Below are 11,136 nucleotides of genomic sequence, written 5' to 3'. Positions count from 1 at the left end.
TGCATCTTGCTCCAGGAAACACTTTTGCAGAGTTTTAGTGTCAGTTTTCAGTTGCTTTACAGAGACTATCCATAGAGTTTCGAAAGTAAGTCTTAAGGAGTGGTTTGAAGACCTCATCTTTTTGCTGATGCACTCCAGAAGGGAACCCAGACGTGGGGAGCAAAGGGAGTCTCTGTTGAATATAAAATACTGAGTTTGCGTGTTCCAGAATGGTGAAGTCTACTTGTGAAATGATGGTTTAATGGGAGAAAGATGCTGCCCGGCTTCCCATGACTGTCTGAAGGGAATTCACTTTCCCCACGGTCGTAACTTCCAGGTTGAGTGTTGGATGTTATAAGGACATAAAGACCTAACCGAAGGAGCCGGAAGGATGAAGCGGCACGAGCTGGAGGTTTTAGTATCTAAGCAACACTCGCACAGGGCTCTTTTAATAAGAACCGTGAACTTGAAGCTGAAGTCTGTGGGGAGCCATAACGGGGAGGTGGGGTGTCTGACTGGAGACAGTCGGGTGTGGACAAACAGGTGACAGCTCCTTCGATGGCACTAAGAAGGCGTGTGACTCAAATGGCCTTCCTGGCAGCCACAGCTCCATCTTCCCCACATCCTGAATGGCCAGGGAACAGCTCTCAAAAGACATTTAGTCGAAGCACAAAAGCCTAAGAAGAAGGGAGAGGGAATGGTTGTAGTTTTGCTCTCTCTAACCTACTTCCCTCGAGTGGAATGGAAAGTTCCGTTCCGATTCTATCAAGAGTGATGGAATGCTTTGATTCCAGGCTCCTCTTCAGAATTCCTGTTGCCCTATCTATCATTTCTGGGATCGGACCGGCGCTATAATTAGTTATGACGTGCTAATGCTCCTCAATCACATGGTGGAAATTAATGCCTGATATGTGTGCCAATGGAAATCAAGTGGATGAAAGAGATGTGAACGTCTCAGAGGGAATTTTTGTTTTTCACAACATGTCAATTTTCCGAGCTATAGAAATAAAATACATATAGCACGAGTATTCTTGACCACAGTTGTCACTGATGAGCCCATGATAAGAACTTAAGAATTGTCTGTGGAGTAAGTGGGGTAACTAGAAATTACCACACATTCTAATTGTGGTTGTGATGCAAACAGAATTTAAATATGAACCTCTGCTTCTTAGGTGAAACATGCATCCCCCCACCCCCCACCCCACCCCACCCCACCCCGGGGCAAAAAAAAAAAATCTGTCACCTAGGAAATGTCTTGCTTTTGTAGTGAACTCTGAGAGATCAAACAACTCTCTTCTTTTTACTATAAAAGGGGCTTTGTCAACTGACTCTCTAGAATTTGGGAAATCATTACTTTCAAAGCAACATATTCCATTTAGTAAGATTGACAGCACTAGAATATTGTGAAGAAACTAATCCGGTGTGAGGTTAGATTCCTAGGTTTTCCCCAGCAGCTCTCTGCAAGGCACACTGGGTACGTGTATGGCAGGGTGCTGGTTGTGGAATCTGCAGAAGTGTGTGGATTCACTTCAAAGGTGAAGAAAACAAGCTGTTTTTCTAGATAGTAGCAACCCTGGAGCAGGACACAACTTTCTAACTCTTGAGCTGCATGTTGAGATTATTATGTAGATAACTTCAAAACCAGTAGATCTTAGGAGATGGTTTTCAGTATCGTGTTGGTGCAGTCCATTCAGAAATTTCTGGAAATTTCACATTATCCTCTTCTAGTTGGACTAGTTGGAGTAGATTAAGTCACAAGAGGCAAAGCTGTAGGGTAGCTCTCTAAAGCCACCTGACTTTAGGTGGCTTCTTAGCATTTATACACCACCACTTATGGCCATCCAACCCATCCACACGGGAGCTCTTTCCTGTCACCAGGCCTTCCTGTGTGCTATTCCCTTTCATTAGAGTATTCCATGACCCTGGTAGTTTACTGCAATGTGAAGGACTCTTTAGATCTTTAAAAAAAATGTCTTTTCAAACTTCCTAAATGATCTTGTATTGTATCTGTATTTCATATTTGGAACATTAGTGTCTAAGTCTCTTTTTGACTATATGCTCCACAATGGGTAAAGTTGATGCTTGTTTTGACTTCCCATTGTATCCCTGACATTATATTTAAAGTCAGGCCCCTACACAAAGGAGGAAGAAGTAATTAACCTTTCCTGTAAGCCAATAGAGCATAATTCCACTAGCGTAACAGCTAACCCTGACGGAAGCCAGTGTGACAGCTACAGAAGGTGTCCCAGTCATTGGAACTATACGTCTAAAGGAAGAAAAGCAAGTATAAGATGTATTCGGAAGTCAGGCTCAATGTAGAAGAGGAACTGAGTAGAAGTGGACTTACAAGGCAGAGCAAGACCAGATTGTTTCAAGTTTGGGGTTTGTGAAGGAGTTTGAACATTTTCTAGGCAGTGAGGAGCCTTTGGAAGACTATCAGGCGGTAGAGTAACAATCCCATCTGTGTTTCAGATATAACTTTGGCAGTAAGGTGGCAAGCAGTAGAACTAAAAATAGGAATGTGAGTAATGTGTTCATCGCGTTTCCCCTATTTGCACAGTAACCTTTTTTTTTGTCTTGACACACACCCTTTTTGTGCAAGAAAATCCGTAGGCCTAAAGCAGCAGCTACTTCTCCTGTCTGAATGTCTGAATAGGAGTTTTACTATAATGAAAAAGGGGAAAGTCTATTACATTATGCCATATGCCAATAAGTGTCACATTCATTATTGTGAAATACTTTAACAGAAGCAATTGATTTTATACACGGAATTGTAAAATTCAGACATTCTTAGAAAAAGCTTTATAAAACAGTACAGCTAAGTAGTATACGAAATCCAGGTTACAAACCATCAACGAAGTCACAGGTCAGCAGGACAAGTCAACTAATTCGGGGAAAATGACCATTAAATTCTTAAAAATAACAAGTGTGGACACCTATAATTTAACTTGATTAGACACCATGCAAAAATGACATCATCTAGAAGTGAGGGACATGGTGATATGTATTAAGACCCAACTATGTGTCAGATGTTATTGCAACACGAGTAGCTTGTATGATGCTCATAGCTTTATGGGCTCCTGTCATCCACTCTATTTTACACATGAAAGTGGGCGTGTAAGGAGAACAGCTTCCCTAGTGCTTCAAAAGGAATAGTGATAGACATGGAGTCAAGCCAGGCAGTCTAGCTCCAAGCACTCCTAGTGTTACTCGTTTTAGTGAAAGAGAAAATATCAATGAAATCAAGTTTCTATTCGACTGCCACAAAAATATCGCATAGGATTTTGCTTAGTAGAGAATTTATTAAAACCGGATTTTGATGGTGATGACTTTAGAAACTGGTTCAGTGTTGTTATATGACCTGGGTGGTCAAGAAGCCAAGGAAATACAGGTCCTTACAATTCCTAACTCAACCTGCCTGTAGAGGCTGCAGGTAGCACTGAGCTTCGTTCTGTACCAGGTGCTGTCTCAGAGTTGATGGTGTCACCACTGAAAATGTACTTTTGTGGGAAAGGTACTCAGGTTTTCCTCTTCTGGTACTTCACTCCTAGAACGTGTGCCATTCAGTAAAAGCAGGGCAGGTCTGTGCTTCCTGGCGCCTCACTTTCAGCTACTTCTCTGCAGTAACGGATATGGGATCCATCTGAGCTGGGTTTTATATAACGTTCTTGCCTGATCCTGGCTCTCAGTCTATTCTTGTAAAGATCCTGCCAGCTCTTGATGGGTTTGACGTGGTAATGTTCAGTTATTCTAATAAAATAAGAGAAATATGAATGCTAAGAAGCATGAACTGTTCTGATAAAGCCCATAAAAGTTCAAGAGCGAGAAGATTTGAAACAGTTACATATTAATAATAGTAATTTGGGCAGTATCATCAAATGAGATGCTCTCTTTACCATGACAGCCTAATTTGGTGCCTGACTTCATTGACTGAGGTGAGTGTCATCTGAAGAAATCAACTGAGTCTATATGGGTGCACCGTATTCTTAAGTTATTGACTTTAAAGACCTCAGACATTTTGTGGTTCATGCCTGTCCCCTGCTCTTCCTCAGTTCCCATCTCCAGATGACAGGGACGTGATGGCTGCGGCCATTCTGGGGTTTGTGAACTCCAGTCGCTCTGACGTGAATGAATAACGTGGGCCTTTCTCTTTCTCTCCTCTCTTCGGAGCCACCCGTAATCCACGCTATCTATTATTTTCCTGCTTTTAGCAGAGATGAGGGTTTGGGAAATCATGTCTCTCCTGTGAGGAAAACCGAGTCTCATCAGGCAGTTCAGGAACGCGGGCTCTACTCTGCCCTCTGCTGGCACACTTCCTCTCAACCAAGACTATTTAATTCTTAGCACCAAACTCCTTGTTCACTTTTGTGCTTGGGGCCGTAAGTGATAGGAAATACAGTTAAGTTAGATCCACTTGTAGTTATTTTTTCCCTTTGGGTGCTTTTGTCTCTGTCCCTTACATGTTAGCCTCTTTTTGTCCTGGCTGAAGTGTCAGCCGACTGACGCACCTTAAGGTGTCACTTCAAAACACCGTCTTATCCAGGACAGGAGAAGGTGCCTTCTGTTTTAGACATCAAGTAAAGTCCTGCAGATGCCACCGATGCAGAGGACAACCGTGGTCAGGAGAAGGATATCACACCCAGAAACCTTTGGACTTGTGCCCAGAGGTGGGGGCGGGCTGGCTCCCCCAGACTGATTGCTACTTAATGAACAGTGGGTACAAAGGATGTGGAACAGGCCTAAGCGTCAAGGTTATCTCAGAACAAAACCCCATAGAGAAGAAAACTAGTCATTGACGGTCAACATATGAAGTGTTTTATAGGCACTCTGCCCTGTTTGAGGATTCGGTCTTGTCTGACCCTTCAGCCAATCATAATGCATAGTATCACGATTGGCAAGCCTGGGTATTTGCTCACTTCTGGCTAGAAATTAGAAAATACTCTATAATTGATATTTCTTTCTAGGCCATATGAATTGGGGAAGAACAGGTTTCCCCCGGGAAAGGGGAGATTAGTGGGTACAAATAGTACATTTTTCTGCTCTTCGACAAACATTTGACCTTCCCCAGCAACACTGGAAATGATATATGTGATTCATTTCTAAATGTACCTAACAGTTTGTATTATTTAGATATTACCTTACCAAGTACAAATAATGAATCATTTTATGACATATGCTTCTTAAGATATGTAAAAATTTCAGCTCTTAGGGCAATGTTTTCCCACATTGCTCTCTTCCACAGCATATAAACAAAGCATTCCTTAAGTGATGGAGACACTGGGTTACCATGTCTTCCTTTAAAGTCCCTTGTTGCTCAGAAGAAATATGAGCACCATGCAATCTCCCATTAATCACACTCCAAGATCCTAGCTGAGTGCTTTGGGGTAAAGCCTAGAGACTTTTTAAAAACTGTCTCAGGTAATCATCACAATATTAGCTACTATTGAACACTATTGAGAAAAAGCACTCTTTTCTCCTCAACAACATGTTCATAGTCCAGAACACAGGCAGGAACATTGCTCCACTCAGCCAGAGACATTAACATGCCATTTGATGACACTTGGACTGCTGTGGGATGTTCTGTATGTCATGTGGGAGCCCGTTCTTGGGTTCCTCGTGGCTTTACCCAGTAGGTCCGCATAGAGGATGATTAGGACCACAGGTCTGAGTGCAGGTGTCTGAGATGGTCTGCACTTGGCTGTGCTGGGGGATGGTCTGTATGGCAAATGTGTTGCTCTGATTGGTCAATAAATAAAACCTGATTGGCCGTGGCTAGGCAGGAAGTATAGGCGGGACTAACAGAGAGGAGAAATAAAAGAACAGGAAGGCAGAAGGAGTCACTGCCAGCCACCGCCATGACCAGCAGCATGTGAAGACGCCGGCAAGCCACGAGCCACGTGGCAAGGTATAGATTTATGAAAATGGATTAATTTAAGATATAAGAACAGTTAGCAAGAAGCCTGCCATGGCCCTACAGTTTGTATGCAATATAAGTCGCTGTGTTTACTTGGTTGGGTCTGAGCGGCTGTGGGACTGGCGGGTGACAAAGATTTGTCCTGACTGTGGCAAGGCAGGAAAACTCTAGCTACATTGGACCATTGATAGAAGATACTTAGAACTAATTTTACAGTAGCCAGAGTTTTCTAGCATTCACACAGGGCTACTCTGGCTTTTAGTGGCATTAGAACTAGAGGACCCTGGAGAGGGTCTCCATGTTTCTGGCCAGGTTTACTCATCTATGTCCCCTTCCTAGACCTTTGTCCAGGAAGAAATATGCGACTGTCATGAAGTTGTTGTTTCACTTTGTTGAAAAACGAGGGTCACTTGCTTTCCACATTTCTAAAGAAGAGTCCTCTTCCCTCTAGGTCGCCCAAGGCATACTCGGGTGATGGGGTGTCACGATGGAGCCATACTTTCTGTCCCACCAAGAGAAGTAAAGAGGTCACAGCAAATCCTGCTTCATGTTCTGGTGTCACCCAGGGAGTTGTGTTTCCATGAAAGCAAGCTGGCACACCAGGGTAACCCCACTCTCACCGCTACAGAGTGTCAGGCAGTTCTTAGGCTCAGCGCTCTCCCAACAGCTGGAAGAACTCCACCTTCCTGGACACAGCAGCACAGGAGGAGGGGGGCAGTGATAGGTCAACACTATCCAATGGGAATACAACAGGAGCCACAGTCATTTGTTCTAACAACCACGTTAAACAAGTTAGCAAATATTACTTGACATTGAATGTGGCAGAGTTTAAGGGACAGTGTAGTGTTTGACTCCCTCCTTCATTGAGAATTGTGGGGTTTTTTTTTCTTCATTTTATTTAAATAAATGGGAAAAAGACAGGAAGTTCTGGTCTGAGGAAGTCAAGGCACTGTCAGGTGCCATCCAAGCCCCTGGAGCAGAGGAGGCAGAGAGCAGAGCTGACTGAGCCTTGCTCCTACCCTTTGGTGAGGACAGAGTTGACTGAACCTTGATCCTCCCTTTGGTAGATTGTTTCACTGATTAGATGAAAGTGCTAAGAGTTAACACTACGAAACTCTGTCCTACAAATACATCTGAAATGTGAGAGACCAACATTGGCAGTAGTGTGTGTCTGTAATAGCAGGAAGTGGTCAACTAAAAAACACTCATCGTCAACTCAACTGCCATTGACGACTGTGGTTTAAGATTTCAAATCTACACATTCAAGAAGACCCAGTATCTCTCCACAGTTGAGTAAAACAAACACAGCACACACACACACACACACACACACACACACACACACACACACACACCACCACCACCACCACCACCACCAACCACCACTACCACTGCCAATACCATCACAAACAATAAGCAAACAAACAAATACTCCCCCCACCCTCCGCCTTCATTCTCTTAGTTAGCCTAAGTAAGTCTATTGTGCTTGTTCGGTGGTAAATCAAATTTCTAGGCTTGTACTGAACAGTTTACCCAACTGAAAAAAATGGTGAGAGTTAACAGCAACATAAGCTAAACTGAAGTATTGGGTTCGGTGCTGATCCAAACCCTAGAGCTTGTATATGCTTAGGTTAGAGGTCACGGATATATTCTTAATGGTCACTGAAAATGAACAGAGCTAATGAACTTCCGCCTTTATTGAAGAAATAATGGTGACAGTATTACATTCTTCCCCCCAAATCACACAAAATCTCCAGAATGATTTGTCTATTCAGGGACAATGTTGAAATGAATTATGCTTAAGCATTCTTGCTGACGTATGAGTGAACGGAATGAAATCCAGGGCTGAGACTTTACATGGTCAGCTATCTTGTTTCTGTTTCAGTTGTGGTATAGTATAGCAAGGCATAGTTTGGAAAGTTTGGAGGAATAACAGATCTGTAGCAAATACCAACGAAGTCAACGGTACACCATCATTTTGAATTTCTCAGGTTCGGTGACTGAAGCTTTAGCCAAGGCTATGGAAGTGCCCATATAATCATAAACAGCACCATTCCTGAACGCTGGGGAGCAACTACTGGGTTTAAAACGTGTTCAGCCAACGGCCAACCTGGAGGCTCCATGTGTGTCCTGTGGTCAAGCTCTTCCCCCTCTGATCTCTCACGCTGCTAGGGTTAGTCTATGCCAGAAGCCTGGGTACCGGACAACCTCCGACAGTTGACTGGCAGGCGGGTCCCAGGTCCCAGCTATTAAAGCTAATACATACCACAGTTGTAACAACAAAGAAAAATGTTCAAACCTCAAGACAGGCATCGTCCACAGAGGATTTTATTAAAAAGCAGGTTGAAGGCTTCAACATAGGGTAGAGGCCCATAGCCAACATGATGGGAGAAAATCCAGAAACTTTTACCGAAGAGGATGTTGATAGAGTTATTGCTTACCTTTTTCCAAGTGGTTTGTTTGAGAAGCAAGCCAGGCCAATGATGAAGCATCCTGAACAGATTTTTCCAAAACAAAAAGCAATCCAGCAGGGAGAAGATGGCCGTCCATTTCATTTTCTCTTCTCTACTGGCAAACAGTCATACTATTCATTAATTCACGAAGTGTATGGAAAGAGCCTCCAGCTAGAAACACACAGAGGTCCATGTTCAGAAAAAACTGAGTCCAGAGACCTGACTGGCAGCAGATGGCTGACTAAGGAGGAACTAGAAGGGATGTTAGTGGAAAAACTGTCAGATCAAGATTATGTGAAGTTCATCCAGCTGCTGGAAAAGTTATTGACATTGCCATATGGGCCTGCGGAAGAAGAATTTGTGCAGATGTTCCGCAGAAGTGTAACTATTCAATCAAAAAAGCAGGTGATTGAACTGGTGCAGTATGACGAGAAAGGCATGGCCTTCAGCAACAGCCGAGGCAGGAGAAGGCACCACAGCACCGGCGAGTGTTTACGAGCACGAAAGTGGGAAGATCCATGTGAAGGGAGTTGATTATCTGCTTTACTTTCCTGTCACACATCAACAGAGCACAGTTGATGTTCCCTTTCCACTCCCTGGACCGGCTGGAAAAGCACCGTGTAACCTGCACAGTCTCTGGCGGGGGGCGATCGGCGCAGGCAGGAGTCATACACTTGGCAATGGCCAAAGCTTTATGCAGCTTCATCACAGAGGACCAGGTGGAGTGCATGAGACAAGCTGGACTGCTTACTCCTGACCCACGGGTCAGAGAGCGGAAGAAGCCAGGTTAGAAGGGCACCCGAAGAAAGTTCACCTGGAAGAAGCTAACTAAGCTTTCATAGGCTAGCAAGGAGCACCTGCGCTATATACCTGGCTCAGGGTAGACATGATCCAGGATGGGGTGGAGGGTATATAAGGCTTGCCTCTTCCTGAATAAACTGGTAAAGGACAGGGGGACAGGAAAGTACCTGCTTTACTTCACAATTTTAACTAAGGTTGCCCAGGCTCAGCCTCTTTGTTTGGCTCCCACATACTATTCAAGCACAAAGAAATGCTGAACAGAGCCAGGGAACAGGTTTTGTAGAGAGCAGTGGCGGAATACTCATTAATATGCATGACCAGCGCTGTGATGAGTATGCTGTACTCAGGGTCGTCCAGGTTGGCCTAGAACAAGAGGAACCAGGGCACAGTTCATGACTCTGAAGACTGGTAAATTAAAAGAAGATGACACATTCATCTTGCCTCCCTGCTATAGACTGTTATTTTCAGAAGACTCAAATGGCGTTGGCAGATGAGGGAGCGTTACCAAACGCAGAAGGAATTATAGAATGGGAGAAGAGGATGCTGCTGTCCAGGTGCCAGGGAAATATTCAGTGCAGGTGATGCCCACCGGCAGATGCTGAAACTGCTGGGTAAAACGCTGCTGGGGAACTGAACTCCGATAAACGTTTTCACTAGAGGGGAGAAAGGGCCAGGAGGAGGGCCTCCTCCTCCTGACAGGATGCACAGGATGCTCACAGTGCTGCCTATGAAGCATTTTGTAAAATTACCAAGTGAGTTTACTGCAGGGTACGTCGCCAAGCCAGATAAATTAGCATTTTGACACAAAGTGAGGTGTACATGGATGCGGGACTCTGCCAATGAAGAAAACAGCCCATTTCTGAGAAAGCTAAAATTAGCATTTTAATAATTTCATTTCCAAAAAGTGCTGCAAAATGCAACCTTTTACCAAGGACACCCAATTTTGCTATGTGTGTGTGTGTGTGTGTGTGTGTGTGTGTGTGTATATATATATATATATATATATATATATATATATATATATATATATATATAACAGGCTCTGTGGTTAGAAGGTTGTAAACCTTTTGCATGTTTGATGTTAAGTATTTTGGGAATACACAATAACTCTTCTTTACATATATAAGATTCTCTGTGAGTTGCATCCATTTTGCTGACTTTATGGTCCATTATTTTGCTGGAGACGCTTTGAATGATTTATTAAGGACTGTGTTGGGACTTCACTGACCTCACCATTTTTTGTTGTCCATTCACAACCATCTACGGCTCATTAGACCAGACCAGAATAATAACATTTGCAAATAGGCATCTTAAAAATACACAATTTTTAGTAGCCTTGCCATGCTTCTATTTTAAGAACCATAGTTGAGGTTGGCAGGCAAGCAATGGACTGTTCTGAAACTCGTTTGGGTCTTCCTGCTCAGCTGTGGGTAGAAGAGAGAGAGGGGGATTTCATAGCCATATTGAGAAGTAAGGAACCTGCCTTGGGGGTGATGAAAAGTCACGGAAGGACTTTAAACACAGGGGGGATAGAGTCAAGTGGCGGGATGCCCTTTGATTTTCTCTGTTATGCTTTCCCTGTAATAAGGTTGGCACTATGATCCTTTGGTTCTTCTTGCCTCAGGTGTTCGTGGGAATGGAAGCTGCTAATGAGCGCAGACATTTCTAGGCTTTGGAGAAGCTAAGGTTGTGGATGGAAGAAAAGACGTCTGCCTTCAAGGGGAGGAAAGAGCCTGAGGGGTTGCTGAGGAAGGGAGTAACTTTCCCAAGCCTGAGAAGGTCTCTGGTCAAGGGTTTCAGGGAGTAGCGGGTGCACACCTTGTTCAGACTCTGCTGGTGGTTGATGTTATTGATTGCACTTGTGGAGAGGGACTGACGGACACTCCAGGCGAGGCTGACTGGACGGAAGGCTCCCAGATGCTCTCATGTTCTGGAATTGGGGACTTGCGTCTCTGATGAACAGAAGAGCTTGGCACCCGCTGTTTCAGT

At 44.0% G+C, this 11,136-nt stretch overlaps 1 pseudogene; it reads left to right on the top strand.

Annotated features, from left to right (window-relative positions):
* Positions 1-370: 370 nt before the first annotated feature.
* LOC102927694 (small ribosomal subunit protein uS9m pseudogene) lies at positions 371-9,188 on the top strand (annotated as a pseudogene).
* The last annotated feature ends 1,948 nt before the right edge of the window (positions 9,189-11,136 follow it).

Source organism: Peromyscus maniculatus, chromosome 13, assembly GCF_049852395.1.
Source record: "Peromyscus maniculatus bairdii isolate BWxNUB_F1_BW_parent chromosome 13, HU_Pman_BW_mat_3.1, whole genome shotgun sequence".
In the NCBI taxonomy this organism is placed as follows: Eukaryota; Metazoa; Chordata; class Mammalia; order Rodentia; family Cricetidae; genus Peromyscus; species Peromyscus maniculatus.
This window is presented reverse-complemented; position numbering and strand designations above follow the sequence as displayed.